This window comes from Paramormyrops kingsleyae, chromosome 15 (assembly GCF_048594095.1).
Source record: "Paramormyrops kingsleyae isolate MSU_618 chromosome 15, PKINGS_0.4, whole genome shotgun sequence".
NCBI classification, from domain to species: Eukaryota; Metazoa; Chordata; class Actinopteri; order Osteoglossiformes; family Mormyridae; genus Paramormyrops; species Paramormyrops kingsleyae.
The window spans coordinates 29,984,357-30,005,700 of NC_132811.1; the positions used below are offsets into that span (position 1 = coordinate 29,984,357).

Consider the following 21,344-nt stretch of genomic DNA (forward strand, 5'->3'; position numbering starts at 1 on the left):
TCGTGCCGTCTGGGGAGTCTCCCTTGAAATGGGCCCTCCAGGCGCTTGGTTCCTTGAAGTTGCTGGATAGGTGGGGTGGAGATTCCCCCCTGTGAGTAGTTATGGGAGCCGGATACAACTGCCTTGGGGGCGGTAGTGTGGCAGGAGGGGACCCTGGTGCTCTTGCTGGGTTGTACGGCGTTTCATATTCTGCCTTCGTTGCGCGCGCCCATTCGAGTTCTTGGCTCAACTGGTCAAGTTCCGTAGCATCAGCCTGGTGCTTCCTCTTAGCGTCACTGAGCTGTTCTCGGAGGTCCGTCACCTGGTGCCTGAGCTCGCGGACTTGCCTTTGGGCTTCTCCCCGATGGTCCTCCAGGGATTGGATTCGGTTGTTCCTTTCCTGGAGCTCTTTGTGGGCTCTATCCAACAGGGTTTCAACCTGGTTGAGTTTGGCCGTGAGGTCCTCTCGGGTGGCTTTGGCTTTCTGTTCTCGTTGATCAGCCTGAACTCGGAGCTCTTCCAAGGCCTGTTGAAGCTCTTCAGTGAGTTTATGTGTGTCATCTTCTATGGTCTCCTCCCCCTCTGGGGATGGGGTCCTCTTTTGCTGGAGTTCTTGCTCCAACTTCTCGATGCGATCTTGTGCTTGGATAGCATCTTGATGACTCTCGGCCAGTAGTCTTCGGGTGTCTCCATCCCGTTGCTCGAGGATTTGCACCTGTTCCTGGAGGCGGGATGTTTCTTCTTCACCCATCATCAGCCTGGCTAGAAGCTTGTGTGCTAGGGAGCCGAGTACTTTGGTTAGCTCTTTGCTCCCGGGCTTCTGAGTAGGGGGCGTGGCCATGAGTTCAGCAATGTCCTCATCAATTTGGTCCATGCCTTTTCCCTGTATGAGCTCCGTGTGACCGGACAGGAAATCGCCAGTCATGACGTCCAGCCAGGTGCCTAAGGCTTTCCATTGGTCCAGGGGGCTTTCTCTGTGGGCCATAGTGACTTGATTAACTGAAGGGTGACACTAGAGGTCTGTTGCTCTCAGACGGGTATGGGCTAGGCGGGTGGCCTGCTACCTGAAACTGAGGCGACAAATCAAAGAAAGTAAAAGAAAACAAATAGGACTAGGGCCCGTCAATGGGTAACAGGGCGGGTGTATTGAACCACGAAACCGGTTACCCAGACAAAATAAATGAAGAAAAGTTGTTCCCTGTGAGCGTCTGTGGTAGGAAGAAGAAACGACAGCTAAGTCTGGAAGGAGTCACACCACCGGCTGTGTGTGTGACTACTGATGGGCTGTCAAGAGAAAGAAGGGAAGTTGGGGGAACAAGGAGAATTTCCAGCAGCAATAGCAGTGGGACCGCGTTCAAAACCTGGCTTGCTGTTGCAGATCAGATTCAACCAGAAGAGGGAAAATTGGCAGGTTCTGTTCTGCTTGCCTTTATGCGGTGTGTCGCGGTGTTAAGCTATTTACTGGAGTGGAGGGGTTTGAATGCTGTCAGGTGTCTCTCCCGGACCAGGCACGTCCCACAGCTCAATCTTAGCCAAGCAGGCCCGAGCCCGGCTCCCACTCCCCCGATCCCCAGCAATGTCAACTTGGAAAGGGCGTGTTCTGTACGCACAACTGAGACAACCCAGGTGGGGCTCAGCTTATTGGGCGCACTGCCTGGCCCTGACTCGAACAAGAGACGGCGCAACGGCACTCGGGTGTCACCCAACCGATTGAGAGTCCAAGCTAGGGCTGTTCTCCTGAACTTTGCCCTAGACGAGGTCCTGCTCAAACTTGTAATGACCTCCCGAGATACCTGCCAACCTTGCCCTTAATGAGTCAGTGGGTGCAGCCCAGCTGGCGCGCTTTTGGGCGTCCAATTGCTGAGAACTTCCCTTTCAGTTCTGACAAACTGTAAGATCGCAAGCAGTGACAGCAGCAACTCGGACAAGCTCCACCAATTAGAGCGGATGGTAAACACCCAGTACCGGAAAAGCTTGACTGATCACACTCAGAACCCCAACCGCTGCCTGAGGTGGTAGGGCAAGTAACTGATTTATTATTATTGATTTTATGTATTTAATTCAACCCTTGCATAAGTCCTTGTGTGGGGGAAGGGAGCAATTAAAATCATAAAATGTGAAAAGCCCAAATTAAAATGAAACAGGGAAAGTAAAAGTAAAATTAAATCAAATGAGATTCTAATTAATTTATCATAAACACAAGTTGATTGTGTAACAATTAACTAATTAGATGCCACCAAGTTACATAAAAGTAGTCCTATGGTTGACCTCTGCTCAGAGTACAATGCCTTTGGATCCAATTCAGTGTTTTCGGAGCTGACCACTAGAGGCGCAATTTAAATGGCGTAGCACTCCTATGGTTGACCCCTAGAGGCGCGATGCAAAATGGCGTTGTACTTCTATGGTTGACGCCTAGAGGCGCAATCCAAAATGGCGTGGTACTTCCAGGCCGGCCCACTAGAGGCTCTATGGGGTTTTACTCCCTCGGTGGGAGGCGTTTGTGACCCCTGCAGTGGCGTCGGGGCAGGCCTGCGGCCTTATCCGACCCAGATGTGATTACGGTGGCGTTCGTGGACGGCACTCGTAATCGAGGCGATCGCTAGACAATGCTGGTTTGCCAATGCTAGAAAATCGACCTTTAATGCAAGCACACTATGGTCTGCGCGGTGCGCGGCTTAAGACCTCTGAACCTTACTACGACAGCAAGGCGGCGCTTGCCTTTTGGCGACGGATCCAAGCAGCGAATGTGCTGTCGCGTCACGTCGCGAATGGTGCTTATACCACGGCGGGTTTTCTGCACCAGACTCCCGTTAAATAACACACACACCCTCCGGCTATTTGCCCGTGGTGGCGTTAAGCTTGCTCTTTCCTAAAGCAGGCACAAACGTATGAGTAAGAGGATAGTTAGCTACGCTATCGGTCTTAACTCAGGGAGTCTAAGCACAATGGAATTCAGGTTAGATCCTCGTAACAAAAATTCCTATTGGCTAATTTAGAGATCTCTGGCAGGATGTTAGAGACGGAGAACCTCGTCCGAATCTATCCTGGAAACAACGCACTATACCTGAGAATCTCGTCAGATATAGGATAAGCGTTTACTGCAGTTAAGAAAACGAAACCTAAAATAAAATGCTTAAATAAAACGCAAAATTTAAACAATCTATTACTAGTGAGGCACAGTAGGGAACCCGCGTAGTTCCGTTCTGATGCCTTTGACTGCGGTTCGCTCAATCGTCAACCAATGCAATCCGTTAACAGTAATGCCTATTCGACTGTTTGCTTGTAAAAAGTTTAAATTTTGTGCTCACAATAAGTTTAAATCGGTGCCCGCATTCTCCACCAATGATGTAGGAATTGAACAGCTCAAATGGGGATGGTTTCCCACCAATGTTCAGGGGAATTGATTATGAATTAATTAATGATTAATTCATACACAATTAAATAGGGAATATTAGGTTTGAGTTGTTGTTCCGATATCACAGTTTTTATATTAGTCCCACTTGGTAAAGATCTGGATGATTTAAGTCCAGAATGTGAATGGAATTCATTCGTTGGTATCACTACTCAGTCTAAGATAGCTGCCCGTCCACTGGGTTAGCTTCTCTCTGTAACCTAGCGACTCAGCTCTTGGCCAAAGAGAGAGTCTCGCGATACTTGAGGACGCGAGTGGGACTTCAAAGCTCAGTAACGGGATTCAGACCAATAAAGTGACTTATTGTAAGCACAGAGAGGGAGATTTAAAATGTGAACAGCATGCGTTTATTCTAATACTACACTAAAACAGGACAAACATTAAACATAACATAATACATACAAACACAATAACGAAATTACGGAAAATGGATTTACAGTAGGAAACAGTGATCAGCTTTGATTAAATACTGTTCTGCAACGGCAAGCCTAGGATCTAAACAGGCAACCCAGATTTCAGTGTAAATCAGCCGGTACTAGCTGCCGATGAGAGAGTTGACGGTGAGTTTACGTGATTGCAGCGGGGATCAGCTTTATCTTTTGTTGAAACTCGCGGCGGAGAGGCTTCGTAGTTTCGATGGTAGATTTAATCTTCTCCGCGCGTAGTTTCTCCCGCAGTCTTGGATTGGAGGCTTTACGTTTTCTTCTCCTTTTTCGATGACGTTTTTCGATGACTTCTCCTCCTCCTCCAGATTCTCTGGGTGTGAGGTTTTTATGCCCCATGGGTCCCATGAATATTCATGACCCAGGGTCCAACTCATACCCAATGAGAATTGGTACCTGGATCCGAGGGGCCGGTTGCAGGCTCCCCGAATGTCCCCATAGATTTATGGTGGTCTTTGGCCAACTTTTGTGCTGATTTTAATTAAGTAATTTAGCTTTGGATAGGTTCAATTGTGTAATAATCCGTCCCCGGATTCATATTCGGACATAATTTAGGATGACATTGATACCAAACATGATATTCCACCTTTGATCCAAACCTTTGCTAATTTTCATTGATTAATTTATAATTCCTCTTATGAGGTGCATGCTTATTATTGCCATCAATGTACAGAATACATGGCTAGGTGGCATACCTCACAGCTGTGACAAGTTCAGGTATATTTTACTGAAGCTGTACCCCATTGCATACAGTGTGTCCTAATTAAGGATGGCTTGGGTAACTTTCTTTACTTCAGTAAAAGAACAGGGTTGATTATACATTGCCAAATTATAAAATGTAGCAAATCGGGCTATTAAAAAGGGGTTCAGTACACAAGTTTTCACATACATTGCATAGTCTCTTTCAGACAAAGGGAGGCAGGAAAAGAGCGCGAATCTCTGATTTACGACTGTAAGGCATAGATAAGCAACCGCATTTCTACCCCTTCCCCCCCCCCTTTTGGTGAGGGGTGGGGGCCTTCCTTAGTTCTATTAACTAAATAACTATGTGCTCAAACATTTCTACCTACTTGGTTACACCACTTAAACTCATTTCCCCTATTCTCTGAGAGAGGTGTGAGCACGTGGTTGGATAACCCCAGTGTTTACCTATCTGTGCCTATTAATATATATATATATATATATATATGTATATAATTGTCCAAGTGGCAAAGATACAATGGGACATTCATAAGAAAAATAAAAGACAATTGTGACTGACACATACACATCCACCAAGTTTACAGTAATGATGCCAAATAATAGTGAGGATAACACACAATCAAATACACAATAGATGGCATATGATTTTAGCTTTGTCCCACTCCAGAGAGATGCAGGATCTCCCCCCCTTTCCACTATCTGGGTCCTCCGTTTGAGGGCCATAAACATTGGAATGTGGGCTTCGGCTTCCTGGAGAGGGGCCCTGGGTCAAAGAGGTACGGAGGGAGATCTTGGCATGGCCGACTCACTCCCTCAGCGGCCATAAAATACTGGCTGTGGGGCCTGCGTGATCCTACACAGATCACTGCCATTATAGAAGACACAAAATAATTATGCCACCTTACCTGAACTAGCTTCTTATCTTGTTTTAGCCGTCTCTTTGGCCCACAGCTAAAGGATTGTCTTTCTTTCGATTTGGAATTTCTGTACTCCATGAACTGTTTATGATGGGCATGGTTGTTCTGCTGGAATGAACAGAACTGGTTATCAACACATTATGGACAGAATCATTTTAACCATTTATGAAAAATATTAAAAATCTATGTGTATTTTAGTTCATCTTGTTGAGTGTGTTTACTTGTAAGGTAATAGGTAACATGTCTTGTGAAAAGATGCATTAAGTTAGCATTTCCAGTGTATGTTGCGGTGGTAATCAAATAATTAGCTGAATGCCTTAGATTTGGCTTAATAAGTCTGGGTATCCTTTGTTTTTTTCCCCCCGATACGGGTGCTACAAACAACACTTTTACAACGGTACTGGTGCCTAAATAGTGCCTCCACCGGTACTTAAAAAATAATACACAAAACTTAGGTCAACGACATTAAAAACGGCTTTTTTATTTCAAGGCAAATTTTACTTCGAATTGAATATATTAACTTGACATTAATAAATATAAAGCTGACGAGTTCTCCCCTTTACATGCAATTGTTTTAAAACATTTGTTGTACGTACGTCCCAATGTCTGAATCCTTTCGAGTAATCCATTCGTTTAGATATAGGCATTTTAACCATATCTAAGTAAATATGGTTAATTTTAACCATATTTAACTATTAACGGAAGACATCTACTGATATAAGAGCAAGTTTCCGTAACCCGAGCACTAGAGGATAGCTATTTCTATGGCGTTAAATTAGTGCCACAACTCGCGCGCATAAAAACCACGCGCGCGTATGCGCTCGCGAGCAGAAAACCCATCCTCTCTACGCGCTCGCGTTTGCACAGCACTCGCTCGCTCGCTCGATCGGCGTTACATTAGTGCCAAAAGTCCAACCACGTGCGCGTGTGCGCTCGCGAGCTGAAAACCCATCCTCACTACGCGCTCGCTGGACCCCATCTACGCGCTCGCGTCTGCACAGCACTCGCTCGCTCGACAGGATGAATTTTGACACTTTGGAGGCGGAAACAGTGGCTAATGGCTCCGCTTCTTTGATTGGTCTTTTTGAAAATTGACTACGATTGGCTATTTGCTTTGGTAGAAGATGAAGATAACTGACCAGTGGATGTGGGATTCACGCTGTCATGATGTCGGAGCAAGTAAGTTTTACACTGAGTTCACATCTTTCAGAGATTTTTTCATATTCCACGTTCGAGATGGTAATTGGATTCATGTGTGTGTCTTAATTAAAGCAGAGCTTGAAATTCAATGCGGGATAGCTGGTATCTCGTGCAATTTTATTTATTCCGGCACAGTCTGCTATCATAATGTGGGAATTTCCCGCTTCGTTTTACCGTATATAAAGGAATGGGCCAATGTAGGGTAAATTGCATTATGAACAACAAGGCATATCTTTTTTCATACAAGATAACAAAACCAATGTGATAAATTCAAATCCTGAGAAGAGTGCTCCTCAGATATTAGTTCTCGGGTTAGTGTTAGCGCACTACAGGCAAAACCAGCTTAAGTGCTATCTATTCATGTTTATAAAATTACCATTAGAATGGAGAGGTTTTTAATATCTTTTGTCATTGTAGCTGCTAAATACACTCATTATTAAAGCCATAAAGTTGTCTGCTTGCTACATTTTAATCTCCACTGAGTAAGTGTTTTTCATTGATTTTATTTAACATACTCTGGTCCTAAGATCTAATGTTATACTACTTAACTTATATTGTTTGTGAAAAGGTTTACCACGATCAAACAGAGCAGCCACTACATCATCATACATGAACAGGCACCTCACAAAACAAAAACATTTCATTTTTATAATTAAAACTTTTGAATGGTAGGCCTAGTGTGTGTATCAAAGACAAGATTTTGACACCTCATTAATTATATTTTGTTCTGTGAACAGCTCAGATACCACCTTCTCGAAAGTCTTTTGCATAAAATAGAAATGGGATTCAGCGCGACTCCACTAAATTTGGATTACCTGGAGTTCCTTTGTCGTCAGGAGCTGTATCTTCTGCAAGCCCTATCTAATCACATCGAAGTCACCCTGGCTTTGCAAGAACTCTTTGACCTTGTGAGGGGATATCTGGAACGTCCAGCCCCATGCGTCACACAGGAAGTCACTGCCACCAATGGACGACCCAAAATTTTGATTGAAGAGCAACGTTTGAAGGAAATGCTCCATACTCAACTTCCTGTGCCTTGCATAGCCACACTGATGGGTGTTTCAAGAAGAACAATCTTAAGACGAATGAAAGAGTATGAGCTCTGTGTTAGGGACACATATAATTCCATCAGTGATGAGGAACTTGACAATTTGGTTGCTTCTGTCAAGAATGATTTACCAAATGCAGGCTACAGGATGGTCAGAGGGAGGCTGCAGTCAATGGGCTACAGGGTTCAGTGGAGAAGAGTTGCAGCCTCCATGCATAGGGTTGATTCCATGGGCATCATCTCAAGGTTGACAAGTCTTGGCTGTGTAGTACGCAGAGTGTACTCTGTACCAGGGCCCTTGTCTCTGGTACATGTGGACACGAACCACAAGTTGATCCGGTTTGTATTCATGTCAAATTTATTTGAAGTTTGTTCAACTACAGCCCTGGGTGAATTGGTGTGAGGTGGTGGTGGGGCTTTGGAGAAGATTTCCTGCCGATGAACACTGGCAACTTGTATCTATGTGTTATGGAGGTCTCAGGACTCGCAGGTATTCAGAGACGTGGATAGTTTACCAGTGTTTTTCAGCAGGAAATAGTTATTACCACAAATCGTCACCCCCCCTCTTCATCTTGGCCAGGGACTGCATTTGAAAAGTAGCCACTTGACTAAAATTGGAACATTTTCAGAAATGCCAGCAACAATACTGATAATGAACTCCCCTTAACTGACTCTCAGTTTGTTTAGAAAACAGACTTTTAAGAGAAAAGAAAGCCTTCCTTTGGTTTTGCATTTTTCTCTTTTTTGTTAGCTGTGCACAACATATCACAAGGATTACTTAACACGCACAATGATGATTGTGTATGTTCACAGTAAATTTTTGAAGTGGAAGTTTTTATTTTAAAAAATATACAAGAAAAATTCTATCAAAACAAAAGAGAAAAGAAAGACAAGAAACCTTTGGAAAGTTCTCAAAGGGGATTCCTCTCTAACCCTTTTAAATGCATCTACACAATTTCTGTGATTTCATTTAAAATATAAATAATATTTTATACTTTTTATCGCTTCACAGATACAACATTGTGATATTTGGAGGAGTGGATGGTTTTTCAAGAAAGGTACCTGACTTAGTAATATCTTAGTAATTCCACATGCTGTGCACTGGCTATATAAACATTGTGTATTCTGTAAAAACATTTAGAAGCTTTGATAATCATGAGTTTCAGCCCACTAATGACTTTGTAGTACTTTTTGTCTTTCTGTACTTTAACTGGACTTTGTCATTTTGTGGTTATGCCCCAAGCTAACAGGAAAGTAACAGTGGAGGGCTGCACAACATGAGGAGGCAGAGGCTAATTATGTCAAAGGACTGAAAAGGGGGCCAAATTTAGCAATAACCTACAAATAATAAACCAGCTACCCTATTTGTTTGACCACTGTTTTCTTGGTATACACATACATCTTTGATGCCTTTTAATTGGTTTAAACTTTATTTACTTTTGTAGATATTGTACTTGAATGTGGCCACAAACAACTGTGCATCAACTGCATTTCAGTTCTTCCTGGATGCAACGCAGCGACATGGCTTACCCTCAAGGTAGTGTGCTTTACACTGGTACACAGCTAGTGTGTCCTCTAAAAGTCTTGGCAATGTAGATCAATTAAAAATCTATTTGCTCTATACCAGTTTGAAAATACACTCCAAAAAGTACATAAAACTGCCATTTACCTGTTCAGTTTCCTCAAAGCAAAATGCCATGAAAAATAAATTTATTGGAAAACTTTTTAGAAATATTGGCAACTCTACATTCATTACTTCATGTACCCTCCCTTTGCCAGGACAATAGCAGTATGGGAACATATTTCACACCATTCCACCTTACAGAAACTCATAGTCCTTGCTTGTGGGAACTTTTTTGTTGCACCCCACATTTTTAGTTGTGACTAGGTCAGGGGACTTGAATGGCTTGCATTTTTTTGATTAAATTTAACAAGAATTTTGATCACATTTACCAACACTAATATAACTTCTTGAGGGTAGTATTGATGTATCTAAGAGGTTACAGAGCCATAATCAAAAATTAGTTGTTCTGTTAATCTCACTATGATTACTGTGATTTCAGGGTAAGAGCTGACCAGGGAGTGGAGAATGTGGACATCGCCCGGTTTATGTTCACTGTCCGTGGCAATGATTGGAACAGCTTCATCTCAGGAAAAAGTGTGCACAATCAAAGGTATGATTCATATTTCTTTACTTCCATAGCGTATCCCTGATATTTTTTTCATTTCATTTTATTTATTCCAATATATCTGTATGGAATCAGGTTTGTAAGGTTATTTAAATGCTGACTGATAACAAAAACAGTTGTTATCTGGGGGGTGATCAGCTAGTCACCCCCCCATCTCTTTTAATTCCACTTTAGACACCACACCCACAACACCACACTGCATCACATAGAGGGAAGGGGGGGGTGACTAGCCACTCACCCCCCTCTGTATTATTTTAATTGCACTTTAGACATACATTCATGTCACACCACTCTTTCACATAGGGCATTGGAGGGTGGGGGGAGCTGTGCAGGTCCTGGGTCGGCTGCCAAAGCAGCCCACAGCTGGACAGCGCGGCTCCCTTCCCCTCTATTTTAACTCCACTTTAGACATTGAGGGCCTGTGGGGGCTGGGGGGGGAGGACCGCAGCTCTGGCTGGGGTATCCATCCCCCACTTGTGTCCCCTCCACATTTTAACTGCACCCTAGCTCCACACACACACCCATTCCCACTGACCAAGGGGGGTGGTGGGCGGACCGGGGGAGTTGGGGGATGGCGGGGGCGGCGGGTGTTGGCTGGCGGGCCCGGGTGCGGGGCGGCGGCGTCCGCGGGGGGCTGCCGGCCTTCGGCGGGGGGCCGCTAGCCTGCGACCTGGGGGGTGGGGGAACAGCCTCTGGAGCCGTCCACTGGACAATTCCAGGGCATCTGCTGTGGGGCCTCGAGATGAGTGTGTGCGTGTGGGCGTGCGTGTCTATGTGTGTATCTGGTGTGTGTGCGTGTGGGCGTGCGTGTCTGTGTGTGTATCTGGTGAGGGTGTGCGTGTTGGGCGTGCGTGTTTGTATGTGTGTATCCGGTGAGTATGCATGCTCTGTTTGTCTGCATGTATGGCCTGGGACGGGGGAGCACGTCGGTGTTGGGGTGGTGCGGGTGTGGTGGGGTGCGAGTGTTTGGTGAATGTGGGTATCTGGGTATGAATGGCTCGTCGGCGATGCCGGCGCAGATGAGGCCCCAGACACCTCCTTGGGTTGGGGCGGGGGGGCGCTGCGGCGGGGGGCGGGGGTGTCCCCCTGGGTGTTGGCGGCGCACGTCCGGGCGTGCCTTGCCTGGCGCCCGCTGCCCTGCGGCACTGTGGGCTGTCGCCGCGCGCCCCCCCTGCCGGCCCGCATCCACCTACACCACACATAGGTAATGGGGGGTGATCAGCTATTCACCCCCCATCTTACACATTAGACGCCACATCTTGACATCACACCGCACCACACAGAGGGAAGGGGGGGCGATTAGCCACTCATCCCCCCCTCATTATCTTAACTGCATTTTAGACATACATCCACGTCACACCACTCCTCCACATAGGGCCTTGGAGGGCGGGGGGAGCTGTGCAGGTCCTGGGTCGGCTGCTTCTGCAGCCCACAGCTGGACTGCACGGCTCCCTTCCCCTCTATTTTAACTCCACTTTAGACACTTAGGGCTTGGGGGGGGCGATGGGTGTCTTTTCCCCATATGCTCCCCCATATCTCAACGACACCTTAGTTCACACACATGTACACCATCAATGATCAAGGTGGGTGGGGGGCGGTTGGGGGGGGGGCGGGGTGGGGGGTCCTGGGTGTGGCGGGGGTGGCGGGCGCCGGCGGGTGGGCTCGGGGGTGGGGCGGCCGCATCTGTGGGGCGCTGCCGGTCTCCGGCGGGGTGCCCGCTCGCCTGCGATCTGGGGGGGTGGGGAACATCCTCTGGGCCGTCCACTGGGCAAGTCCAGGGCATCTGCTGCCGGACTTCAAAGACGAGCAGGTGTGACTGGGAGTGTGTGTCTGAGTGTGTGTATGAGTGCATGCATGGATCGGTGTGTCTGCATGTTTGTCCTGGTACGGGGAGCACGTGGATGATGGGGCAGTGTGGGTGCGGCAGTGAGGGGACTTGGGGGAGGGAGGGTGCGGGGGCTGGGGAGGGAGGGTTGGGATCTGGGTGGGGGAGGGGGGGTCGGGGTAGCCAGGGGCGGGTGTGCTTGGTGGCTCTCGGGGCGTCCCCCTGGTCCCCCGGGTGGGGGTTCTTGGGGGGGGGCGGGTCTCCCCGGGGCTGGCGGGGCCCTCACGGGGTGTGCGGGTGCTCCGGGCTCCGGGTTCTATCCGTGCCTGCGTGGCCGGCCCCCAGGGGGGGCCGGCGCGCTACCGCCTGTGGCCGTGGGGTTCCTGCCTCGTGCTTGCCGGTGGGGGGCGCCCGGTGCCTCCTTCCCTGCCTTCCTTGGGTGGGCGCGCAGCCTTCCGGTGGCGGGGGCCCGGGTACCTGGCCACTGTGGGGCGGCTGGGTCCGTGACCCATCGGGGCTCTCCCGGCCGTCTGGGGGCCCCGGGGCGGCGTTGTTGTGGCCTCGCACACACACTGGGAATCATTCCATGTTAACCTGCACACTCATACATACACTCACAACACACAAACATACACACATACACATATGCGTACACACACACATGCACGTACATATGCACACGCACACACATACACTTAGAACGCACACACACATAGACATGCACGCACACGCACACACACGAGCGCCTGGGGCTCTCTTCCCCTATTTTATCCCTCTTTCCCCTTGTCTGGGTGTGTGTGTGTGTGTGTGTGTGTGTGAGAGTGTGTGTGGGGGTTGGTGTGTGGCTTCCACTCCCTCCTCTCGGATGCGGATGCTTGGACGGTGTTCCTGGTGGTCTGCTTGTGCCTACTGTATATATTTATTTTCTTTCGTTGGTATTGACGTGTTTGGTTCCAGGAGCGGATACTGGCACAGGCACGGTCCCATGTCGTGGCGGTACCACTGGTTTCTTTGTGTGTATACTGTTTGTGTGTGTCCCTGGATCTTATCTTTCAGATACAGCAGCTGGTGTGATGATACGGTGTAAAGCAGCAAGATGCAGAAGCTGTCCTCATCACTCTTTCCTTTTTTGTTCTATTGTTTGTTATGTATTATTTCTCTTTCCCTGTCTCTCTCTCTCTCTCTGACCCCCCTCCTTATTTTATTTTATTTTTATTATGCATTTATTTATTTTACTGTCTCTCACCCCTTTCTCTCCTTTCTCACTTTCTCTCTCGATTTTTTTTTCCCACTAACCCCCCCTGTCAGCTCCGGCTTTGTGGCGCATTGACATATAACTGATTAATAAAGAGTATACCTCAAGTAACAAGAGGAGCTTAAATCCGAAGCTCCAGTTGTTAAAATAAAAGTGTTGGCACAATAAGGCACCCAGACTAACATCCTGCTTGCTTAACTGCCGACACGACAGGGGGGAAAAAAAAAAAAACAGTTGGAATAATTGCATTCCCTAAGCAGTACATGTTTATGAAGAAGTTATATAGAATACTATTACCCACAATGTACAGTTTGGCACATATCTAATAAATTACTTGATAGAACTGGTTTGGCCAATGCCCTATGCTTTGTTTTTCTCCTACTGTAAGTAGATGGGGAGAGCTTGTGAACCAGAAGTTTTATCTATTTGATTACCCAGACATTCACTTTGAACTTGAAAATTTATTAGTAACATCACATTTCCATAATCTCACAAAATTCTATATATATATATATATATATTATATATACACATACACATGTTACTAGCAGTTCAAATTTTAGTGGTTATGGAGGATCTTTTGTGGTCAGTGTTATGGAGGATCTTTTGTGACATATCTTTAATTATTTCGTGTCAATCTATTGTCCATTCAATTTAGTATTGAAAAAATTATTTCATTGTTTATTGACACATTTAATGAATGACATATTATTAATTGAAAGACTGACAATTTGAAAGATTTCAGTACGCAAATTAGATCTGTACTGACCGGTTTATGAAAGCACAGTGGGAGTGTTTTAGCCATTGACCTACAGCCACATTCCTTTTGATTTCTGTGCACGAAAGAAAGTGAGGTCTTTGTGCTGATTGCAGTGGGGCTAGCTTAACTAACAACTCTTATTTTAGCATTCTTCCAATATGTAGCTAATAACTGCAGCTCATATTTGTGGATTTCTCTCTACAGATCAACGACAATATGAATTGGACAAAATCTACAAATAAATAGGAGCAAAGTTACAAATGTTGCGTGATCCACATTCACAAATGTGCACAACCCATTTCAGTTGTACAAATCGCTCTGTATTTTTGTGGATAGTTAAAGATTTGTGGATCACTTCCTGCCTACTTGTGGATCACGCGGATTTTCGTCCAATTCATACCACAGCTGATCTGTAGAAGAAAATCCACAAATACTTGTTGCAGTTATTAGCTAGATAGTGGAAGAAGGCTAAGATAAGAGTCGCTAGTTAAGCTTAGTGAAGCTGACCCCACTAACAGCTTCAGATAAAAAATACAGTGTTTGGTTAGTGCTACATTTGTGCTGCATGCAATTATACCACGTATTAGTGATGCACTAACATAGTTTTTCCATTATATTAATTTTCTGCTAGACTTGGACACAATGTCATGTTTTCCTACATGTTAATGGAAATTATTTTATTTTGTTTTAACCTTAGGATAGAACGGTTATGGCGAGATGTGTGGATCTCAGTGTCATCAAAATACTACAACCTTTTACAGTCCCTTGAAGAAAATGACCTCCTGGACATCTCCTGTACACATGACATATTCTGTGTACATTATACATTTCTTCCACGAATCAAAAGAGACTTGGAAATATTCACTGAAGCCTGGAACCACCATTCACTACGTACTGAGGGAAACTGGAGTCCAGCACAGATCTGGGAGATTTCACAAATGCTAAACACTAATGTCCATTCTGAGAACCTTGCGGTAAGTGTTTCTTCTACAGTGTGGTTGTTTCCAAATACAAAATATCAAAGTACACATACTAAATGTGTTTCATAAGCAATGCTCTATGATGAGTTATCTTAAATGTACATATCATAACCATATAATTGTTGATCTTGTGAGTAAACTGAAATATACAGTATTGTTACCACATGAAAGCTATGATTTGTTATGTCTTCTGATAAATTTATAGGACCTACAAGAGCCAGATATTGACTGGGAGACTGTTGTTGACTACGATGGCCTTGACTCAGAAACTGGTGTTGTAGTGCCTGAATATGAGTGCCCTCTGACTGAGGAGGAGATGAATGAACTCCAAACTTTGGTTGATCCTACTGACCGAAACATTACTGATGAACAGCTATACACTGTTTGCTATGAGCATATAAAACGACTGCAGGCTCAAACTTAAAAACCTGTTCAGTTCTGCCACTCCCACTGGACTCATCACAAACACACACTGCTTCGTTCAGGTCATCTCTTTAACTGTCATTCACGCGCTAAGGAATTTTGTCTGTTAACTTATGTCTTTGGACATGTCCTGTTTGAATTATTGTACACAACCTTTGTTTTACATTTTTATTTCATGGCACAATTATTCTGATAGACTGAAATCCTTAAAATGCTTCAGAATCCTTACAGAAAAAATGTACATGAAAAACAGCAGAAAAATTACTGAAAATGCATTGAAACTGTATATACTGCTTAACCATAATAAAGTGCTACTAAAAACTACAAAGTTTTGTTTATGAAATCATACATCCTGTACTTAATATTGTGCTCTAACTTTGCAATCATCAATTTCAGCATCATTTGTAAATCTTTGTACTTGTCAAGTGTAATGTGTTTAGAGTAGACCTGACCAAAAAGAAAAAGTGAGCTGGAACATTCAGTTCCTAACAGCGGCCAAATTCATAGCCATGGACAATTGCCTGTGAGATTATATTTTTGAATTCTACGTATGTACTCAGGTGTGCTATTGGGAATGTGACTGAGCATGAACATGCATTAACTACAGGATAGCAGATGCTATGATGTGTCCCATAACGCACCTGGCAGTCATGGTCAAATTCTATGATAATTCTGAAACCTTCCCTATCTGAATGACTTAGTGGGATATGACCCAGTCCTGTCAGCCACTGGCAGAACTTGCCTACAGTAATGTTCATGTTGTTGGTATGTCTTTCTGTCTTCATGATGTCTTCATCCTCATTCTTGGTCTCTTCAGGCATGTCTTCTCTGTTATTTTTACCCTCTTCTTCTGAAAAAGTAATTTAAGAAATCATTGTTAGCCAAGTTTATTATAAAGGATGATTAAAAGCATTGTCACTTGTCAATAAGATTTTACAATTCCCTTTGTTTGCTGTCCAAGCATGAAGTGATATGATTGCAAAAATTCTAAAGAAATATAAATTCTTTCAAATACATTTCATTTGTATGTTTTCCAAAGTGAATCATGCAACAGAAAAGTTAGCATCCTCTACTGTTGTATGACATTAATGTATACAAATCATTTACCTTCATCTTCCAAGTCCTATATGAAGTCCTGCAAAAAGTTGACCACTTTGGACTCTCTCTGATGCCTCATTGTACCCTTCTCACTGAAGACAGGTGATAGTGACTTCACTAGAAAATCAGAATCCATCTTAATTGAAGAAAGAAAGAATAGAAGTCATCCAGATTTTTATTTGAAAAAAATATTTCTTAGATGATTCAATGCAGATATTTCAATGGACAATATTTATTGCCTTGGAAAAAGACCCGGGAACAAACAGCTGTCTGCAGATGTCAGTTTCTTGGTGGACCAAGCTGAGGAGACCATACAGTTTCATTCCAGAGCAGATTTGCTGGAGCATGGGAAGTAACCTCACTGTGGAGTGTAGGACTAATGAGCTGTAACAAAAAGTGAAATATAATTAAATAAAAAAAAACAAATCCAAATCTAGAAGTTGAACCTACATTAAAGGAATTGTCCTACCGCACAATGTCTTCTTTTCTTTGGGTGGACACTGCCCCTGTGTATCCACATGACAAAATCCTGTCTGTGAACTCCATTAGGGTTGTATTGTCAGCTGCCTCAATCTTTGAAAGACACAAAACCACACTTAACTTCACACCTACACCATAATGAGTTCAGTTTAGTGTTTGAGTCAACTGATTTTTCGAGAATAAAATGTCCATTTTTATTTTGAAATGAAGTATCTTCATTGACAGAAAAGCATGGAATTAATAATCATAACACTTGAACAATTTACATCACTTAGACATGAAATGATGATTCACAGTGCAATTTTCCCCACATTTAAATGATCTACCTCTTTTATTAGTTGTATTAGTTCAGGGTCTGTAACATCCCTTTCACTTATTGCTTCCTGATCCACTTCTCCAGTTGATATGTAGTTGTAGCACCACTGTATTAAAAAGTTTGGAGGTGGTCCACCCTGTGCAATACTGACAGCAAATATCTCTCCAACAGTCCTGCAATCCCCCCCGCCCCCAAAAAATAAACAAAATATTCCTGAACAATGGACAGCTATATTTCAGGAGAGTGAACAGTGATGTTGCTTGTGAGAGAAAAATACAATGATCTGTAGAATATCTGAGGAAAACTCCTTATGTAGTCAAACTAATGTTAATCTTTTCTGAATCAATACATGTCTTGTAATGTGCGTATCTGTGTGCATTTGAACGTAGTGGGAAATGCTTGCCTAACATGGATTGGATATATAAAAAAAGTGTTACGCTGTAATTTCAATGTATATCTTTTATAACCCACTTGAAGTTGTGTTTGTCCAGGTCTGTCATTGAGTACTTAGGGTTTTTGCCATTATCCCCTCCATCAAAGAACCGCTTCTCTATTCCTGCCATCATTTCTTTTTAGAACAGGGAAATAGAGATCATTAAGCATAAAATACATAGGTAACAACCATCTAAATGCTTGACAACATTTGTAAGACTGATGAATGTCACGTCATGCAAGTTCATAAAGCACAAAATTTATTGTGAAGATCCAAAACAAAGAAAAAAAGAAAAAGAAAACAACATACCAGTTAAAAATTCCTTCCTCAGAGCCCCATTGTCAATGCCAGCCTCTCCAATAAAAGAAACTCTGAGGGGATGTTTAGGGGAAGATTTTTTCTGGCGCTGCCATTGTTTTATGCCTCTTTCAAGCATTTGATCCCTTGTAACACAAATGCTGAATATGCCATTTTCATCCACCCTTTCAGTAAGGCTTTTGACAACATCAGCAACGCTTATAGTAATATTGGGAAAAGAGAAATAATTACACTTCATAATTTGGGAAAGTTTTATATTATTAGTGTAAAATTGATCACACTTTCAGAAGAAAGCTTTGTTAAGTACCTTTTAGTCTCTTCATGTCCCTTAAATCGTTTTGGACATATCTCTGTTCCATCAGTTTTTTTATCTAAATCGATGACCTCCATTTCATCAAAGGTTCTGTAGGAGTACATGCTACACATTACTCATACTAAAAACTGATATACAGTCACCAGCATGGCAAGATAAAAGAACAGTGCAATACAAAACATTTTGCTTCAGAAAATGATGCATGAGGAAACTGAAATACCTTTCACCACAGAAGCTTGCATGGACTTCCAGAAAGTCACTGGGCTAAATTTGCTCACAAATGGGACAGGTTGTCTAGAATATACCCGAGTATGAATAAACACATTAATACTGTGTACACACCAAAATGTCGCCTGAGGGTAGTGAAGTAAAGAGTCAAACAAATTAAGAAGGTACATACACAGAGATGTTCAAATGTGCTAAATTTTGTGACAATCCAACCAGCAGGTTTGAGTACATGTTGCTGTGGACCAAAGTGTTGGATGGGCTGATGGGTGGATAGGCTAGCTAATTTGGAACAGATTTCTGACTTTATATTTGCATTTTTCATAAACAGACTTACTGTCACAGACAAGTCAATAGTAGGAGTATGGTCCAGGGTGTTTTCCAGGATTACATCCATGGCAGGATTCTTATCTAGGGACTCCTGAAAATCTTCAGTCTGAAAAAAATAATAATAAATGAACCACAGGACAACAAAGATCTATTCAACTTAATTTAGAATCAACAGCAAAATATTCCTTGCCTGTTCCTTGGTGTCATTTGAGAATTTCTCACAAGATGCCACATGTGCAGCTAGTAACTGGACTGGCAGGGTAACTGAACAGGTATGGCATGTTGCTTTAGGCATTTTTTCAAACTCCTTTGTGGAGTAGGGAAGAGGGGAAGTATCAAGAGATCCTTGGAGTGGTACTATGTACAGTGTTGACTTCCTGCATAACCTTCTGCCTCAGGGGGCACGATACACAATTTTCTTTGTCCAGACCCTCCTACAAGAAAATCAATTTATTATTTGTGCAACTGAAAAAAATCAATGAAATTTGCCATTACACAATGCACATAAGGCAGCAGATAAAGACAGGAAGCTTCAATATCTTACCAACAGCCTTAAATAACATCCATGACCCTTTCAATTATGCCATTTTAGGGTAGTTCTCTTCAAGTTTTCTGGACAGCTGTGTATACATTATATAATGAAAGTCTTTTGTTAAAGAAAAACCAGTGTATAACGTGTACATTATTTTTATTAGCAATCTATCTGTCAAGGAAAATTTACTCCTGTTTCCTCCCACACCAAAAGACATATGTTACAAACATGCCATCATTGCATAAGAGTTCATTGCTCATCAACCTACCCCTTATGAGTAATGGTTAATACTAAATTATTAAAAGTATTACCACTTTCATTAAATATTACATTTCGAATAAAAAGTCCACTGTAACTCAAGATAACAATAGATTACCTCTGACTGGTATGAAATAGCACTAATGCAATTATTAATTACACAGCTTCAACTATGCAAATGTTTTTAGTCAAAGTGTAAATTAGTTTACATTGAGGTGAATGATAAAAGTAAACTCACAAAGCTTGATAACATCAAAAATATATCAAAATACACATCAACTTTAACAGCTTTATCAAACTATTTAAGAAGATTATGTTCATTTCAGTACAATGTGTGACCAATGCAATTAAATGAACATGTAAATGCCATGGTGACTTAAAAAAATCCTGACATTCTCTGTTACAATTTACCCATGAATGGTCAGCATCCTCTGGGACATTGATGGTTTTCCGACCCATCCCGGCCTGTAGAAGTTTTAATTCGTCGGATGTTGTTGGTGTCTTCTCCATATATTTGTTAACCATGTAAAATTGTACTGGAAAACATTTCACTGGATTGAGCCTTCTTTTTAAGTCATTAAAGGCAGAATTTGGTCTCTTTTTGCCTGACATTTTTTTGCCAAACAGTCCTGGGAAGGATCTATAAAAGAGTAAAATAAGACATGAGAAAGTGTAACAGTAGTGCAATGTAGGTAATGTAAAGCACTACATATAAGATTAACATTGAAATAATCATAAAAATTCAAATCAGCACAAACTATTGCCTGAATATGACAAACCTTGCCATGTTCTGCTCTAAGGTGTTATTCTGCTGTAGAAGTCCTTGTCCAGTGTGCCTCTGGTTTGTAGAATCTGCAGAAACTCATTATCATTTCAAACACAAAAAAACTACAAATCTGCCAATGTTACAAGGACTACCCTCTGAATAATCAATTACATAAAATGTCAATCTATCATCAACATATGCTGTTTTTTATAGCTCCTACTGACAGCACTGTTGCTTTAATATAGTGTCATGAAATACGTTACAATTAAATTTGTTAAGAAATAACAGATTGCTTATAGACAATATTATGGTGCTAACAACAACCCTCACTGTCTCTAGGTGCTGGATCAGACAGGGCATTCTGCAGCAGGGACACCACCCGTCGTGCAGCATCCTGCAAATCTCCCTATCACAACAGCCCACATAACAAAATAACATTAGTGTATGATTCAGCAGAGCTTGTCCAGGTCTGGAAAGTAGTTGGGCCAGATTTTCAAACCAAGAAATTGAGCTGGGCCAGACGTTTTCAGCGGCCCAGTAAGCAGCAGGTAATAGAATTTTAAACAAACACAAATCAAGGTACATTATTTTAAAAAGCTACAACTGAACATAATCTGAGGAGGTAGCAATACTTTTTTCCACTTTTGAAATAAGAAAAATATTTTGGTCATATCTGACCTAGACACATCTCAAAGTGCACTAAACAGAATAAAAAAGAACTTTCAATGCACTGATCCATTAGATGGATCAGGTATCAGCCATATGAATAGGCCGGGCTTATATGGATCAAGAAGCTTGGAACAGAATCATTCCTGTATAAATACTGTTTAAATAATTCGCTTATAGTAATCAAGTAGTCCGCAGTGTTCATTTTGGGTATTTTTATAAATGACAACATACGGAAAAATTAAAATTACTTTTTTTAAACCATCACTTTGATAGCCCCGTGTGCTTCTGGCTAGTTACCTGAGGCTAATGCTCCGTGCATATATAGAAAATATGGCGGGAAAAAAGAAATTTTCCCTCAATGACAAATATATACTCATCAAAGCTTATGATTAACTGCCAAAGACGAGCCAGCGAGATGCAACAGTGAAAGTACAATAAGCGTATTTGAATTATACACAAATTAATAATTTAAT

At 42.8% G+C, this 21,344-nt stretch overlaps 3 long non-coding RNA genes across 3 annotated transcripts in view; 1 reads left to right on the forward strand and 2 right to left on the reverse strand.

Moving 5' to 3' along the window:
• Nucleotides 1–21,344, reverse strand: part of LOC140578533 (uncharacterized) — a 35,251-nt gene that overhangs the window by 12,958 nt on the left and 949 nt on the right. The window lies entirely within an intron of this gene.
• LOC140578546 (uncharacterized) lies at nucleotides 7,468–14,678 on the forward strand. The gene is made up of 5 exons (XR_011982806.1): nucleotides 7,468–8,040; nucleotides 8,714–8,759; nucleotides 9,147–9,238; nucleotides 9,765–9,875; nucleotides 14,428–14,678. It is a non-coding gene; the product is annotated as an uncharacterized lncRNA (long non-coding RNA).
• Nucleotides 17,498–18,164, reverse strand: LOC140578486 (uncharacterized). Its single transcript, XR_011982675.1, has 3 exons — nucleotides 18,086–18,164; nucleotides 17,770–17,975; nucleotides 17,498–17,595 (listed from the first exon to the last, which is right to left on the reverse strand). It is a non-coding gene; the product is annotated as an uncharacterized lncRNA (long non-coding RNA).